The sequence below is a fragment of the Dasypus novemcinctus genome, chromosome 3 (assembly GCF_030445035.2).
Source record: "Dasypus novemcinctus isolate mDasNov1 chromosome 3, mDasNov1.1.hap2, whole genome shotgun sequence".
Lineage (NCBI taxonomy): Eukaryota > Metazoa > Chordata > Mammalia > Cingulata > Dasypodidae > Dasypus > Dasypus novemcinctus.
The window spans coordinates 24,628,767-24,647,905 of NC_080675.1; positions in this window are offsets into that span (position 1 = coordinate 24,628,767).

The window sequence follows — 19,139 nt, forward strand, 5'->3', positions numbered from 1 at the left end:
CTTGTCCTTGGCATTGGAGAATTTGATTACTATTGGGCATGGTTCTCTTTGAGTTTGCCTCATTTGAATTTCAGTAGGCTTCTTGAATGTGCGTATTATGCCTATTATTATACTTGGGACATTTTATGCCTTTATTTCTTTGAATATTCCTTCTTTCCCTCTATTTTTTCTCCTCTAGGATTCCCATAATGCATATATTGGTAAGCTTTATGGTGTCTATGGCAGTTTGAAATTACTTTATGAATCCCAAAAAGAGAAAAATTATTTTTTTAAAGATTCTATTGCTGATGGGTGTGATACCCTTTGATTGCATTAAATTCCATTGAGGGTCCTTTGATTAGATTATTTGATAGGTTCCCGTTAGGGCTTTTGATTGGACTGTATCAATGAGACATGATTCAGGTTAAGTCTCTGCCCCTTTGCAGGGTCTGTCAAAACTGGAGACATAGAGAAACACAAACACAGGAAAAGGAAGCTGCCAATTTGGTTCTGCCAATTGAGAGGGGACTAGGGGTTCACTTAAGCACAAAATTCCAACAGACTGGGCCCATGGAGCAATTCAAGAGGAGAAAAACCCCTAAGAAGTTAAAAAAATGAGACCCAGGGAGCAACAGGTCATATGCTCAATAGCTTACAACTGAAATAAGGAAGAATGAGGAGCAGCTGAGACTGATAAAGGAGGACTGGAAAGAGATAAGCCCTATGCCTAGTTGCCTTCATCTGAGCTTAAACGTTGAAAGAGATCAGTGGCCTTCTTGCTTCAACACATGACAATTGATGTTGGTAAGAAAGCACCTCTGATGGTGCCTTAATTTGGATATTTCATGGCTGTGGAATTGTAAGCTTTTACCCCAAATAAGTCCCCTTTATAAAATCAAACCCCATTTCTGGTACTTTGGATCAGCAGTCCTTTGGCAAACTAAAAGAGGGTCCAGGTTTCTTAGGCTTTATTGGTTTTTTATTCTCTTTTTATTTCTATTCCTTAGCCAGGGTCATTTCAGTTGTCTTTTCTTTGACTTCGCCAAGTCTTTCTTCTGCTTCCTGCAATCTACTGTTAAAACTCTCTAGGGAATTTTTGATTTCAGTTATTCTGTTCTCTAACAGCAATATTTCTCTGGAGAGATTCCCAATACTGTTTATTCTTTGGTTTCCTCTTATCCTTTAGTACTTTCTCTGTGTTTTCCTTTATCTTCTTCAGCATACTGAGGATCATTTATTAAAGGTCTCTCTGGCATTTAAAAAATCTGGTCCTTTTCATTAATGGTTTTGGGATTTTTATCTTGTTCCTTTAGATGGGCCATTATTTCCTGTTTCTTTGTCTTGAAATCTTTTGTTGAACACTGTACATTTTAATGTATTAAAATGTTAACTCTGGGATTATAGTCCCTGAGCTTTGTGTTCCTTAAATTTGTTTCCAGCTAGTGATATGACACATTTCCGTGAATGAAAGGAGCTAATAAAAACAAAACAAAACAAAAACAAAACAAAAAGCACTTTTCACTGTCTTTGTAAATGGACTCTGCTTTGTCTCCTGTTGTCCATCAGAGATTAGCCTGAAGGCAAGGAAGATCAGCTGAAGGCAAATAGGAAGTAGGGGGTCCTCTCTGTTTTATCAGAGCCTACACAAAGCCTAAACCAAGGAGCCTGATTTCTTTCCTTTTTGTGTTTGCTAGAGGCCCCAGGAATTTCCGGTTTACAGTTCCCTGGTGTTTGAGTGAACTGCTTCTCTACTCCATTTGAAATAGACCTCCTTCCTCTTCCTGTTTTTCTCTTGAGTGACATAATTCAGGTATTCCTTTGCTTCAGCACACTCCACCTTAATTGTTTTTCATGCTATCCCAGCTGTCTTCAACCCACTTCTTTGCCCATAAGACAAACTCTGGGGAGGCAAGACAGTTTCCCAGTTCAGTCTCTTAGACTTTCACACAGTGACAAACACAAACCCCAGAATGTACATAGCGACCACTGTGTTCCTTCTGAAACAGGGCCAAGCACCCACAATTGAAGCACAAGCTGGCTCTATCCTATACTATAGAATGGGTAAGGAAGGGGCCAGCAGGGGTGCAAGGACCTTCTATGGCTTTTGAAGCTGAGTTTTCTTGATTCAGCACTTTCCTTGTTTATGCAGCCCTTTAATATTTTATACTAACTGCCTTTTCCAAAATAAACAGCTGATTAAAAAGGACTCTTAAAAACAATTCAAGCCATATGGTAACATCTATATCACATTAAGATTTCAACCTTAAGGTTATCTTCTTCTGAAAAAGAAAGTTCTGCAATTAGAAATTTACCATTTTTTCATAGACCCTTCTGTGTCTGTCCTCAATATCTCCAACATAAAATTTTCTGCTTCATTCCCACATTAGAAAAGTTTCTGTGACTATATTCATTGACTTTAGGACAGTATGATTGCTTATAAAAACAAGCAAACAAAAAACTAAAATAAAAAAATACCATACAATTAACATAGTTTATAATTTTTGACATCTTTTCTCTCCATGATAAAGTATCTTGCTTTTTTTTTTTTTTTTTGCCTTTCCTCTACTAGATGTATCTGATGTGGGCTATGGGTGGAAGGCTCTTTGTCTCTTCAGAGATAACTAAGTTGTTTGACTTGTGGGTGTGAAACGGTAAGAGGCTGCAGTCCTGCTCTTGGGGACCAGCAGGCTCCAGTCCCAGGAAATGTTTAACAAAGCAAGGGCTATAAACTTTAAGTATTTAGGGGAAATGCAAAAACCAAGGCTTATCTAAAATGTCTGGAGTCCTTGCTAAAAGCTTACCTAAGATGTGGAAGAGATATATGCTAATTGAAGCCTATTGAGAACTGAAACAAAGGGACAATTTGGCCTTTCCTCTCTGTATAAAAGACGTTTGAAAATCTTGTTCCGGGCTCGGGATTCAAACAGAAAGCTCCCGAGTCCGGCCGGCCGTCAATAAACCATTTTTCCTTCTCAAAATCATTCCTGAGTCCTGGCCTCTCTATTCTCAAATAATTGAACTTCTCTTAAATTCCACAACATTAATGGCGACCGCGAAGGGACAAAAATGAAGGCCAGAGACGGTAGCATTTTGCTGCCCCTTCCAAATCCCCGAGGAAGCCGGGAGGACTCGGGTGAACCCCAAATCTGGGCGCCCCTGGATTAAATTTAATCCAGAAAAGATGTGGGCTCCACCAGAATCTTCCCGACAAAAATCGAGGGCAATGGAAGGTCTGAAGAGAAAGATTCTGGGAACGAAAAAGAACTCCGAACATGGAAGAAGGTAAGACTCCCCGGGTGAGCAGAGTCTGGAAGGCCCTAGCTTTAATTGCTAGGAAGGGGAGGCTGATCACCTCCCGAGAGAACCCTAGTAGCCCCAGAAGGCTGGGGGGAAGCCGTTCTCTCTAGGCTTGGGAAAAGGAGGAAAACCGGGGAAAAGCCCTGGTGTTTTGGGTTTGTCTAACTGCATGTTAGAATCTGGTACTGGTCTTATATCCACTAAAGGAGTGGAGTCTCGATTTTAATAGGAAGGGTATTTATAGGTTCGAGTCCTAATATCCTGGAAATTGGTCTAGATTAAGGAAAACAAAACTTGGTTACAGGAAAATGGATCGGCTTTTCTGGTGGAGCTTGGTCTGGGTGTAAAGTTTAAACAGTGGAAAAGTCTAGCTGAAATCTTTTGTTATGGTGCTAATTTGTGAATGAATTTGCTTTATACCAAATGTTAAGTGTTCTGAGGTTTGTGATGGCTGTGGGGGCAGCCGTGGTGAAAATAAATATATAAACTTGTGAGTCAGATTAGTGACCTTTGTGCTTCTGTCTGTGTCAGCTCAATGTTAGTGTTGGAGTTGTGTCCTTACATGAAGTAGAATTACAGCTGAGCTGGAGCCCTCCCTTGCCATTGGCAAGGGGGTGAAATGATTCTGGGGCAAAAGCTGAGGAGTCTGGATGTTTGCGGAGTCTAGATGTTTGTGCATGTTCTGGTGTCTTGTCTCTGGTCTGGCCCTTTGCCGGGGCTTGGAGGCCATCTGTGTCCGAGCCAAGCACCCAAGTCTGTTGGGAATGTCCCAGTCAGGGCGGCTGGGTTCCTGGGAGAGTTGCCAAATTTGAGTAGGTTCTGTCTGCCCATTTTGGCTGAAAGCTGGAAAGGGGGGAGCGGCTTGCCCCTTTCCAGTGAGTCCACCCTTCTATTCATAAGCCGCATTCCTGTTTGTTGTGCACCCGACTGCCTGGAAGGGGGGGAAGTGAAGGAGGTGAAAAGCAGAATCAGAATAAATGCAGTAAAGTTCCCTCCTTAGGGTGTCAAAGCCAAAATACGTTTGCATTCTGCTCAGGTTCTTAGAAGGTATTGTAGTAACCTTAAGTAAGAGAATGTGTTCTGTGAAGGTAAACTTTGTATTAAGGGTATAAATAATTATAAAAGTTTTACAAAGCATTGTTTAAGGTATTTAAGTGGCTAATTGCAGAAAGTCATTATTTAACAAAACTGAATTGATAATAATAATAATAAAAGGCAATTTTATAAGAAACTTATTCGGCAGCCAATCTCCCCTGCCAACTTGCTTCCAAAAAAACTGTTTCTGGTATTACATGCTACTAAGTATTTAAAGTGAAGAAAAGTTCATTATTTTAACAAACTTGGTTAGTATTAATGGCAATTATATGTTGTAAGAAGTTTGCCTGGTAACTTAGTATGTGGGATATATGGAATGTGTTTTTATTGTTAAGGAAACAGAAGATGATTTTGTCCTAAGATAAAATGATTGATTATTGGAAAGAGTAGAGTGTGGGACAGAACCTGAATGAATACTGAAAGTGTAGAAGGTTTGTGGAAGAGAAATTTTTATGATTAAATTGAGTAAGATCAATATACAAAGAAAATATTTTATCAATAGCTTCTTGTGCTTTAACCTCATCATATCCTCAATGTTTGAAGAAGAGTCTTACCTCTTTTAAAAGAACATTTTATGTTCTAGAAATCAAATCCTGAAAAGTAGCCTTTTATTTCAAACTAACTGCAAGAGATTTATTCTTTCACTTTAAAGGAAAAATTAAAGTAATGGTTAAGTTCATTTAATATGTTATAAGTTGAATGAAAGGTATTTAAAGGTGTTATAAAGTTAATAGGTTTTAAAAAAAATTAATAAAAACTGTAACTAAGAGTTAAAATCATTTATAAATGCATTTATATTGTAAAACAGTGGAAAGACAATAACTGAGATTATAGCTGGGTGAATTTAGCCTGAAACTATTATTTAAGTGTAAATTCTACACTAACCTTTCCTTTGTTTATGGTTACTTCAAGCCTAACCTCACCCTTTGCCTTTGCCTATGGTTATTTCATAATTGAGAAGAGCTGGGACATCACTGTCTCCTCTTCTGGTATTAGTAACCCTTTCTCTCATGAATTCAAGTGTAAACTAAATAAATGGCTGCCTGATAGAATAAGGTTAAATGGCCACTGGAGTTTTATTATCTCCAAAATCAAAAGGGGGGTGGAGGGGGAGAAGTCTCCTGCCTTGACGGTCAGTGTTCCTAAGAGTGGCAATTCATGAGAGAAAGCAGTCTGTCTCCCTGAGGCTTCAAATAGCCTCAGTAAATATATATAAAATTAATCTTGTTACTTATCCAAAATTCTGCTAATTTCAAAGTAAAATATAAAGTTCTAAAACAAAATGGTGCTAAGGCATTGAGAACATTTTGGTTATTACAATCCATTAAGTAAGAAAGAAAATTCTTGTGGTAAACTGCATGGTCATAGTGCAAATTAAGAAGAGTTTCAAAAGTCTTTGAAAAGTTTAAAGTAACTAAAGTCATGTTGTTGTGCCAAACTATTCATGTCTGCCTATTTGCTCAAATTGTTGAGGTTAAATATGCAGTTATATTTATAAATATTCTTAAAGCCCAAATTGAACTAAGCAGGATGAGAAAGTCATAGAAATCTGATTATGGAAACAATTGGGAAAGGGCCTCCTCTTTGCAAGAGCTTTTAAGGCAAGACTAGGTGTGGCAGATTAAACCTATCTACTAGGCTAGGGAATTAAGAATCAGTTTGCCTGGTAATTTCCCAGTTTAAACCTTTGTCAGCCATAAATTGGAAAAAAAAAACAAAACAAAACAAAGATTAGGTTAATTTTCACAGAAGAAAAATGTTGATGTAACCCGGCGGCCTGCTGCCTCAGTCTCCCACTCCCGGGTTGGACAGCAGTGGAGGAGACCAGTTTAGGCCAGTCCTATGGGCAGTGGAAGGATGCCCAAGAAGGAGCTAACTAAGTCGGTGCCATTTCAGCACTAAATTCTATTCCTTATTTGACAAAGGGGGGGAGCAGGTAAAAACTAAAATGGTTGGAATGTGATAGAAGAAGCAGTTAAATCAAACTTTTGCGTGGGAAAGTTAAATCTCAGATAAGCTGTAACTTCTGAAGTATCCAATCTATGGAAAAACAGGAAGAGCTTGCATGCTAGGCTTAGGGGTATAAATTGTGTCATTTTTCTTTGTTCGGGGCACCAGCCATATCTGGCTCTGCGCCCCTTCTTGCAAGATTGAGAATAAAGTATTTTCTTCTCCACAATCTGGTGAGCCTTATTTTCTTCCAGAAGATTTCTTTCCAACAAAATAAGGTAATTAGTGGCTCTATTAACAAATTTCAGTAAGTAAAGGAAAGTCCATAAAAACTATGGAGAGATCTTTCCTGGGTTATGATTTTTTAAAAAATTAAGTAATTGTGTAATGTGTTTTGAAACCTGGAAGTCAGTATGCATGTGTTTTAAAACCTGGTAGTCAGTTATGCTTTTAAATTAATAATTTTCATAACTTAAAGAAAAGAAGTTTTTAGCTTCCTGTAAGGGAAAAAGAGAACATTCCTTGCATAAACTATTATGGTTTCAATTTTATTTAACTTGAGTGTAATCTCCCATAGTTAATTTATAAACTAAATTAACATATGTACAAAATCTTTACAGTAATGAAAATTGTAAGTGAAAATTGTAAGTTCACATTGGTGAAATTAGGCTAAAGGGAAAAGATTGTAGATATGCTCTCTTAAATAGAGAGTAAATTTCTTTCATTGGTAATTGTAATTTAGTAAGTTTATTTAAACATGAGGTGGCTAGTCAATGTGGCTATAGTCAATTATAAAGAGTTTGTAAAACATCTTCCAAACTGAAAATGTTTAAATAGTTCTAGTTGTAGAAGTTATTGTTAACTAAAGAAACGTAGATTGGTATTGGTAGCAGAAATAACTTCATAATAATAAAACTGTCTGAAGGCCACTGCAAAATACACATTTAAGTAAATGGTAATAAAAAGTTGTCTTGATTCTATTGGAAAAATTGTTTTCATTCTAACAATGAAAAATAATATTTTTCCTCTATTACTAAAGTAAAGCACCTACTGTTATCTTCATAGTAAAATTGTGTAAGTAAATAGTCATTTGATATATGTATTGCGTTAAGTTGTTTAAAATATATATAAAACAAGGAATAAACTTTAACATTGTCAAACTCTTGTGCATTCGAACCAGGCCTTGTATACATTACAGGTGGCCTCTCCATGTGAGTTATTGGCTAGGCTGGTCACTGACCCCTCAATTAAAAATATGTGCTATATCAGTCTCTGGTTCTGCTCCTGAAGTCGATGGAAACTATATTGCAGTTTCAAGCTCCTGCAGCCAATAATGACTCGGTACAAGTGTACAATGGATATCGCCTCCAGACTGGCACTGTTCCATGGTGCGAGAGAGCACTATGCACCAGGCTAGTAGAATACTGGAAAATCTCTGGAATACTGGAAGGATGCTGCAACTTGCTCACTGCGTTGAAGAACATGCTAAGTGGAGCCATGATACCAGGAGACTGTAAGTAAAACTTAAACACAATTGGCATTATGGCCTGCTTTCATGGAGAGATAACATGTAAAGTATTACAAACCTGAAACTCAAAACTAATAATGGCAACTCTGAATCCTTATGCATTAAGTAATACATTAGTTAATATTAAGTGCTGTACTTTTATCCTGTACTAAATATATGCCTAATAATTGTAATGTTATCTTTTCTATTTTGGATCAAGTGCAGAAGTATATTAGACATGTTAAATTCCTGGTAAAATCATTTTCTAAACAGTTAATAACATGTCTATAGAATAAGGTGGCAGTCTCAGCCAGTCTCAAGTTAGCAAAAGTGAGGCTTGCTTGCTGATGGTGAGTCACCTATTGAACAAGTCAAAATTGCTAGAAATTGTACAATGAAAACCAAGGTGTAAAAATCTTTATTCTGTAGTTCTGATCACTCCCACAGGTGAAAACTAAGAGTATTTCCAAATTAGTGTTCTAATCCTGCGTGAAGCCAGTTGCCCAAGGAGTGCCAGTTCACCAGGAGCATCTGACAGCGAATGAGTGTCAATCATTGAACAGCTTGGAATGTGTCTTCAGACAAAGCTAAGTGTCTGTTGCAATTTCTCTCTAAAGATGGATAACTTAAAAAAGAATATATGCTGTTCCCACCAGCTTTTAAGGAGTGCCATCTTTATAGGCACCTAACCTTGTCTACCTCTGTAATCCAATGTGTCCTCTTTTAAAAAAACGGGTATTCCAAATTTTTAATTAAGTTTGTTTCTTTCAGAGTGAACATCTTATTAACCATATGAAAACTTCATCCAACTTCGTACAGAATGCCAGATCCATCTTCCTCCAGTTAGAATAAATTAAGAGTTTTACACCTTATTAGGCAATGACTACAGCCCATGGCCAGCAGGAAGCAGTTACAGAAAAGAGATCGTCTCCCTTCAGCACCCCTTTTAAATTAAAGGTGTAAACTCTTTAAGAGTAAAAGAAAAGTAATAGATGGATCTGGAACCTGACTGGAAATCCACGTGAGTGCCAGTGGCAGCAGAATAACTGCAGGAGGCCCCTGCCCAAGATTCTGCTGTCCAGAATGAAAAGTTCTAAACTTCTAAAAACGGTCCTGGATGCTGTACTAAAGACTGATAAATAATCAGTCAAGACAACAAACAGCCATCCACCTCATAGCTCCAACAATAATTATGCCAAAGCTTAGCAAGTTAATCTTTGGCAGAAAGGGGGGAATGATGTGGGCTATGGGTGGAAGGCTCTTTGTCTCTTCAGAGATAACTAAGTTGTTTGACTTGTGGGTGTGAAACGGTAAGAGGCTGCAGTCCTGCTCTTGGGGACCAGCAGGCTCCAGTCCCAGGAAATGTTTAACAAAGCAAGGGCTATAAACTTTAAGTATTTAGGGGAAATGCAAAAACCAAGGCTTATCTAAAATGTCTGGAGTCCTTGCTAAAAGCTTACCTAAGATGTGGAAGAGATATATGCTAATTGAAGCCTATTGAGAACTGAAACAAAGGGACGATTTGGCCTTTCCTCTCTGTATAAAAGACGTTTGAAAATCTTGTTCCGGGCTCGGGATTCAAACAGAAAGCTCCCGAGTCCGGCCGGCCGTCAATAAACCATTTTTCCTTCTCAAAATCATTCCTGAGTCCTGGCCTCTCTATTCTCAAATAATTGAACTTCTCTTAAATTCCACAACATATCAGCCTCAGATATACTGGTGTTTTTTCATCACTATTAGGTCATAGCTGTCATTAGCTAAGCAGTCTTGGGAAAAAGTAAAATTTATCAAGGAAAAACTAAAAACAGCAGAAAACTCTGTCAAAATATTCAGGTTCATACCGTGTGGTATTTCTTAAGAAAACAGATTCCTGGAATCATGAACAAAAAAAATCAAACCCTGAATGAAATGACTAGTCTGAACATTTCATAGGGAGGCAAAAAGCTACAGATGTTTCTAAGTTTATGTCTGAAAATTAGGAAAGATGAATGATTTATATATTTTCATTTTTATGATGAGGAGAATGAAGTGAGTTGTTCTGTAAGGAATGAGTCAGGAGATGTTGGAGCATATGTTGGAAAGCTCAGTGACTTGGATGCCAAAGCTAGCTACATAGGCTGTCTCCACAGCTAACCCTATTTTTATTTCTAAACCATACAAATCTGCACTTTTAATACCATTTTTATTATTTTTGGTGGCATTAGAGAGGTGACAAGTGACTTTGACTCCTTTGAATATTGAGAAGTTTAGGAATCATTCTCTAGTTGAAAGATGGGGTATACCAAGAATTTAAGTCCATAATATCTTATTAAGAAAATATACTTTTTTTGAAAATTTATAGAAACTATTTAAAAGGAAGGGTAAATACAATGAAAATTCTTCCTATTTTGCCTATTTTCTTTTAAAAAATTCCTTAAGCTCACTTATAGTCCTGATATTTGCTATATCAGAAGCTTACTTTCACATGTTTGTCCTGGCTCACATAGCTAATCAATAACTGTTGTTGCATTTTATAACTATTTATTATATTTATAATATCCCTCAGAATGTGATTCAAACAGTATTTATATTAATTAATACATTGACTTAAATCTTAGACTCGCTTTCTCCTATTCTTCTCTACATAATTTCAAGTTCCTATTTCTTTCCCTCACACCTAACGTACTTCAAAATAGGCAAGCAAATTACATTATTACAGCCATTCTTTGAAACACACCTGGAAATTGATCATTTCTAAAGTAGTTTTTTATTTGAGTGATACCCTAACATTCAGTTTAATATTTATAGAAGAAAAATCTTGTGCAAACATACTAATCATTTGGTATGGTTAATTATATGAAAGTACACATTCTCGTTATCAGGATATGCCCAGCTGCAGAAATCTCCCAGGATTCTAGTTGCAGTCTCTCCCACACTACAACACTACTATTCCTAACCTTAAATGCAACATTTTAAATTCCCATCTGTGTTAGTTTGGTTAAGAAATAGGAATCACATGAGCAATTTTAACGAAGAAATTAATATAAAAATGTCTAACTAGATATACAGCTGGGTTATAAGTAAAAGAGAACACTAAGGTACCATGGAAGTGGCAGGAAGCATCTCCCCATCTGCACTGTAAATAGCTTGTAAATGGGAAAATTGACAGCATTCTTCAACACACCTTTTAATGGCTCTACTTTTTTAGAATTTAGCTCATCCAAAGATCTCTCACATCATTAACAATATATATGCTTTAAATTTATCCTGCTTTTTTTGGTAGAACCAGCAGAAACATTAGGCCATTAAGACCTTTCAGAAATGGAAGCTTCTGTTAATATATTATACTAAATATATAATGTTACTTGATTTGCTTAGGACAAAGCAGGTATAATTATTTCAACATTGTTGGTAGTATTTATCAAATAAGAGAAAAAACTTCTAGGTAATTATAAGTACTCATACTTAGCTTTCTGCATATGGAACAATTTTTTTTTAAAAAGGGCATGTAGTGGCAGTTTGGGGCTATGTAATCCAGCAAAACAGGTTCTTAAACTTAATCCATGCCTGTGGATGAGATCCATTTGTAAGTATGACATTTTGATGAAATTACTGCAATTCAACTTTGGAACAACTCAATCAGGATAGCTTTAATCCTATTACTAGATTCCTTCATAAACAGAATGAAATTCAGAGAGAGAGAGAGAGAGAAAGCTATAGAGGCATCAATCAGTACCTGAAAGTCAAAGGAACCAGGAAAAGATGAGAGAGGCCAGGAGAGGCCCTCATGTTCATTGTCATGTAACAAAAGAGCCCATGGCCAAGGATCACAAACAGTGAGCCCTGCAGTGTTAGTCTTCAGGAAGAAAGCATCATCTGTCCCCTTGATATGGACTTTCCCTAGTCTCAAAACCATAAACCAATTAACTCCCATCGTTTAAGCCAACCTACTGTTTGATTGTTGCTTTAGCAATGAGGAAACTACAACACTTATTTTTCTAAAGTAGATAGTTGGGTGAAAAGATACATCTAGATTTGAAAATTTAGATGTATCTATTTAATATATTGATATATTAACCAACAGTTTTCTTACAGTAAAATAAGCTTTTGGTTATTTAAATATTCCCATATACAGTAATTTTGTGTTCTGAACCAGTTGTAAATACTGCTTTTTTTTTTCACTTTTTAGAAAATTTTGTTTAAAATATATGCCATTTATATTTCATATTTTCCACTCAGTTTTTTAAATTATTTTTCAAATGTCTTTTTTTTAAAGATACATAGATCACAAATAATGTTACATTAAAAAATATAAGAGGTTCTCATATATCCCACACCCTACCCCATTCACTCCTCCCACATCAACAACCTCTTTCATCATTGTGGCACATTCATTGCATTTGGTGAATTCATTTCGGAGCACTGCTGCACCACATGGTTTATAGTTTACATTGTAATTTACACTCTCCCCCAGTACATTCAGTGGGTTATGGCGGGATATATAATGCCCAGCATCTGCCCATGCAATATCATTTAGGACAACTCCAAGTTCCAAAAATGCCCCCACATCACATCTCTTCTTCCCTCTCCCTGCCCTCAGCAACTACCATGGCCACTGTCTCCACATGAATGATAACAATTTCTTCCATTGCTAAAGTCACAGTAGTTCTATAGCAGCATACCAGTAAGTGCACTCTAATCCATATTTTATTCCTCCATCCTGTGGATCCTGGGATGGTGAAGTTCACTCTACCTCTAAATTGAAATGGGGCTTAGATCCCAAGTGGTTGATCCAAGCAATACTTTTTTTCCCCCTTTTTTATTTTTTAAAAGATACCAAGCAACACATTTTATAAAACATACCTGTGTCATATTAGAAATATACCATCATACATAAAAGCCAATTAAATTCTATGATATTTGCTCAGGAATATCAAACATCAAAACCTTGTAGAATTGTTGGTATGATAGGATTATACTGAGGAAACTGAGGATTTAATCTACAAACTCTTAATTATGTCTCAGCACATAATAGATATACTATCCAAAACAACTGGTTATTTGTACATTAAATATATTTACTGAGAAGATAGATAACACATATTTATATTAACTCCTATGTGTTTGTTCTGTCCCATATCTCTTCTTTGATCTCCAGAATTGTATCTCCAATTGAGAAGTTTAAACCTCCATTTGGATATGTTCAAGGCATATAAAGTACAATAACTCCAAAATCAAACCTTCTCTTCCAACTTTAATCACTTGAAGACCACGATTTTTCTTAGGATTGAGGCAAAATTCCTTAGAATAAACCCCTGCTTGTGCCCTCCTCTAAACTCATTGCCCATTCCCCATCCCTTTGTGCTCTCCACACTAGTCCCTCAGTTTTTCAAACCTGCCTTGCTCACAGCTACCTCAAGGGCACTGCACTTTCTAATTTATCTGCCTGGGTTGGCACTGTCCCCACCACACACAATTTCTCTAGTCCATCCTGTTTCTGTAAGGATGTTTTCCATGTTTTTACAGGATAGGGTATATCATTTTGTTATGTGCCCATTTGACAAAGTTAGGTACGTATTGCTGGTTTGAAATAACGTTTGGTAACCTTTTAATTATTGTTTCCTCTGATCAGCTGAACGTTTGACTGTAAAATCAGATGCCACATCAATTCTTCTTTCTATTACCTAGAACAATGCCTGACACACCACAGGCCTATAACCAGATTCTTAAAGGAAGAACAAAGACAGGGACAGAGGAATCAATGAAAAAGAAAAAGAAAACATATTTTGTACATGAAAGATTTTAATTATGGAATCTAATTCAAATAATTTAAAACCCTGCTTCCATCATGAACAAATTGTAACTTGATTCTTTGTTTTCAAGTTTGATTAGGGTAATGAACAAATAGTAAGGTTCTAATGGAGATTAAATGAAATAGTATATATAAGGCATTAATCCCAAATCATAATCCATGTAGACATTTTATAAAAAGTAAAATCCCTCCTCTCTTCAAACAGTGGAAACTAAAATTTCATGTTTCATGCTATCCAAATATTTCACAATTTTTTTACAAAAACCTTTTGATTGCTAACCATAATTTTGCTTTCTGATTTCTTAATTTGCATTAACAATTCTTTAGAAATTTGGAAAATGTGAATTATTTCTGGGAAAATATTAAATGTCATTTTAAAAGTTCTAATTAAAGTAAACATTACAATCCATTAATCTAACTTAAAAGTTTTTAAGATATTTTAAGACATGTGCTATTAAGGGTAAATAATATAGCTTTTAATACTTAAACCATATTTACATATATCTTTGAAGTTTATAAACAAATGTTGACTATCTACCCTCATATGCACATATATAAGTCTCTTCTACTTTTTTTCCTATTAGAAAGGCCTATGCAATTTCTGTAGACAAAGTCTGCCTTAGGGGGGGACTGGATTTAGATATTGACAATAGATCTCACTATGCTGAGAAATTAAGTTGTCTATTCTAAAACACTTCCCATATAACTTTTTGGTTAATATTTACCAATGAGAAATTTTTTCTAATGAAGTGATGTAATTCATCTTATAATTGATGAATATCCATGTTTTTCCTCTTATAAGACATTCCTACCTACCACAAAGAAGGTTTAGAATATAAGCATTTCTTATTAAAATTTCATTATCATTAAAACCAGAGTATCTCATGCTACAGAAATACTTTCTGATTATGTTTACAGATTTTTTAAAAACTGGAGATTTGAAATATTATATATGTGAAAATAACATTTACAAAGTAAGTCCTTAAGAAGATAATACCCTTTATAAACATATGCAATTCCATTTTCACGTTTAATCCAACTAGTGTGCCTGAATTGTTTTTGTCTGTTCTATATGAGTAAAATGTTTTCTCCTAAAATAATTGTGGTCAATCTAGGATCCCCTTTAGACTTTTTTGTCCTTTTGTCTCTAAGAACTATGAGAACTGATCAAATAATTAGTGAACAGCATTGAATTGTGGGAATATGTGTACATACATAGGTGCTAAGATACCCATCAATAGCCACAGCTCTATTATCAGAGTTGAAGCTCTAATAGCTTATATAAAATGACTGGAGCCGTGTACAACTGGTAAAGTGGGGTGTATATTTCCTCACTTGAATGCCTGAAATCTATTCAATACATCTTTAGAAAAGTTTGCACCATTTCGCCAGATCATCATTCTTTATTTTTCTTTTTTAAATTTTTCCAATATATTCAAGTATATTTTGGAAATCAGCAAAAATATGTTATCACTTTTTAATATCTAAAAAAAAGTATTTTCTGTTTTTGTTTCCACTTACTTTGTCATATCTAGGCTTGTTTTATACTATTTGACATAGCAATGTATATATTATTTAGGGTTATGTTTAGTTATATATAGGAAGTCCTACTCATGTTCCCATGAATCCCTTTGTCATTTTTATGCACACTGGCCCCCTATGTAATTTTAGTACCAATAGCAAGCAGCTGTGACTGTTAGCGGATTGCCCTCAAATGTCCAGAATCCACTTTGCCTGAAATTATAAAGATATGGAAAAATTTGACATTTGCACCCTTTCCAAGGGCAGCTCTTAACCAGTATTTGATGAAGGCAAGGAAATATATATCCCAGCTCCTTTGATAATGACCACTTGAAGACATGACCTATTGTTTTTCCAGAACTACGCTCAAGGACTGAGAGAAAGTAGCCCACTATTCAACTTTGTGTGGTATCACACAAATTCTTGGCCTCATTCCCTTCTTGGTCACATTACTTAACTTCCTTACTAGGTTTTCCTATGTACACTTCTTAATAAATCCTTCTTAAATAAAACCTCTTAGAAAATGCTTCTGGGGAACCCAATTTAAGATACATTATGAGTAACAGAAAATACAAAATAAGTTAAAGATGATAGGATTTGTTTTTGCTTCCCAAATGATATAATTCTTAAAGTTGGTGATCCAGAATGATTCCTTGCTTGAATTAGACAAAAGCGGAACTTGTGGTAGATTAGGAAGACAGAGTGAAGTGATTACCATTACTCTAAGAATACATCATAGTCAAAATTGGTGATGAGCAAATTCAGAGATGCTTGTCAAGTACATACCTGCCATCACTCTCCTCTACTCCTCACTTAGCCCTTTTTTTTCTGACTGCTAGCCCAAGTTAACCACAGTGAACCCAGGGCTACCATTAGGCATTTAGCTGTGAATCCACAGAAGCAGTAGCTACACAACTACAAAAGGTCAACAGCCAGGGAGTGGGTCTAGCTAGCTCAGTGGTTGAGCACCTGCTCCCTACTCACCATGTATGAGGTCCTGTGTTCAATCCCTAGTACCTATTAAAAATAAAATGTCAACAGCTTCCTACAAACCTCATCATGAATTTCCCCATTTGTAGCTGGAAGAGCTTGACTCCTCTTATTCTCCAGTTTCCCTACAAGACCTAAAATTCTCCAGATCCTTTCTGAATTTTGCAAACTCTAACTCATACACTAAATCCTTATCTATAAAATTCATAGTGATTTCTCCATAGAATGGTTTATGAAAAATGGTCATTTCATAAATATTTGATGAATAAGTGGATGGTGATTTCATTGGAAAAAGTAATTTACTAACCAATTGAGAAATAATATCGCCCAAATATCAAGTACTTCCTTTTCATGGTAGAATTAAATTCAAACATAAGAGTCAACGTATTCTGCTAAACTTATAGACTCATGACGTTCAGAGAATTAATAGCAATTCTATTCTGAGTTTAGAAAAGAAGCCAAAGAAAGGCACAAGATTGGAAACTTTATGTCTCTACTTGATAATTCAAACTAATAAAACATCCACTATCCAAATCTTTACCTGTCTAATTGGTATATACATAAACATGCCCAAAGAAAATATGAATCATTATCTCTGCAAATAAATTGTACCATACTAAATTTTCTTTTTCTTGCTATGCAAAAGAAAGACATTTCTAGATAAGCATCCAGAAAGCATAAAATAAGTAACTTGTGGTGAAATATGTGAGATTTTTATGAATTTCAACCCAAAATCAAGACTTGAAAAACAACAGTTTCAGTGTTGCATTGTACTAAAGGAATCAAAAGTATCACTTGTTTTAGTCAGCTCTGCAATGGAAAATCTAATTGGAATCACTGTGAATTATAATGTAGTGCCTCAAGCCCTCATGATATTTAATCATGGAAAAGGAAAGAAAAAACTAAAAGAAATGAGATTTGAGTTCCAAGATTTACTGTATATGTAAGAAGCCATTCTATTCGATGAGAACTCATAAAAATGCATTTTTTCAAGCTAAATTCTTATGTCATATTATTTATCTGCCTACTTTTAATACTGCCCTTATCATTCATTCTCAACATGCTCTTAATAAATCTTAGTAGAAGCAACTATATGTTATCTCCAATTCAAGACAGTCTTCAGTTTTGCTATTTCAATTAGTTTTCCTGTATTTCCTCCTACTCCACCCACCTCCAAAAAAATGTTTCCTTTTTTTTTCCTAGAAGGAAATGAACTCTGGTGTGACCATATAATAAACCGTTAGCATTAACTCGTTTAGTTCAGAAGCTTGAAACTCCAGACTGCCAAGAACGTCTCAATATGCTTACATGTTAAAGATCTACGGATGATTCTTAAATGAAGTCAGCGTATCAAAACATTTTTTGTTTACCACATGGAACTCTATTGGGGTTAGAGAAAATTATCTCATTAGAACTATGAAAGAGGTAAAACCCATTTAAATGAAGCAGTATGTAATAACATTTTTCTCATGAATTGAACTGTGCAAAATGCCAGCTCCAGTATCTTCCTTCCAGACTAGGTAGAACTATCCCATTTTTGTTAGCAACTGAGCAGCTTCACTCTTTCCTATTGGGTTCCCTTACTTTGTTCATACTTTTGGTAAAATTCCTACTTCTTTTTTTTACTTGTGTTTTTTTGTTTGTTTGTTTGTTTTTTGTCACACAAAACATGTCCCTGACAAAGCATTTAATGCATAAAATAAATGGATTAAGTTTGGTGGTTTTGGTAGTTTGGGATGATTTTATGAATATCAAAAAGAGAAAGCTCATGTTTGTAAACTAATCTATTCCTCTAGGTACCCTTTGATTGCATTACATTCAACTCCAGTTTAGCCCACAGATGAGCTGCAAGGACAGAAGCCCTAAGGGACAAGTCCTATGCCAGGGGAGAGAGGACTGCAGGTTCACTTAAGCATGAAGCCCCAGGTGGCTGGGACCATGGAGGAGCTAAAGAAGAGAGCCCAGGGAGGAAGGCTGAAACCTCGCAGAGCTTAGCGGCCATCTTGCTTCACCACGTTTGCAGCACACCATCATCAACAATAGCTGACGTTGGTGAGAATGCATCATTGATGGTCCTTCAGTTTGGACTTTTCATGGCTTTGGAACTGTAAGCTTTTACCCCAAATAAATCCCCTTAATAAAAGCCAACAGATTTCTGGTGCTTTGCACTGGCAGCCTTTTGACAAACTAAAACAGATGTTATCAGTGGATATTCATAATACTAATTCTACCATTAAGTCAGAAAACAAACAGGCAAGCAAAAAAAAAAAAATGTAATAAAACATTTATGTACTAAAGGATAAAGGATGGCTTCCATACTGATTAGCAAAATTTGCATGTTCATTTAGTATATAACTACTTATTTCAATATCCTCTGATTTCTAAAATAAGGAAAGTTGCGTAGCACATTGGAAAGAGCACAGGCTTTGGGATCAGAAGGATATAAGCAGAACACATAACTCTGTGTCTCTCCCCATCCTATGATTGCTGGCTTATTACTTAATGCCTTTGATCCTCATTTTTCTCATCTGCAAATAGCACTATAACTTGAAACATTATTGTGAGGATTCCTTGAGTGTACACACGCGGGTTTTTTGTCAACAGTTAGTCAATGGAAAACCTTTGCCACAAGTTTTAATATCATTAACATAAAAACCCATTCAAAAAGCAAAAGCATTCATGCACAGAAAAAGGAAATTAAAGTAGCTAATAAAGATAGGAAATCTTTGTTTATGACAATAATATAGGGGAATAAGAACCAAAGTAAAGAACCAGTACTTAAAAATGAGAGATATTGTCATTTCTGATAACTGTACTGTGGGAAGAAAGGTGGGAAGAAGGTATCAACCGGGGGCTAGGGAACATCACACCCCTGTCAATACCTCAAAGTAGAGGATTTCTATAATATATGAGCACCATCTAAGATTCCTTCCAGGGAAAAGGCACCTCAGAATAGTGCTGTAGGAAAGATGAGATTTCTACATACTCATCAGGGGAGAAATTGAAAAT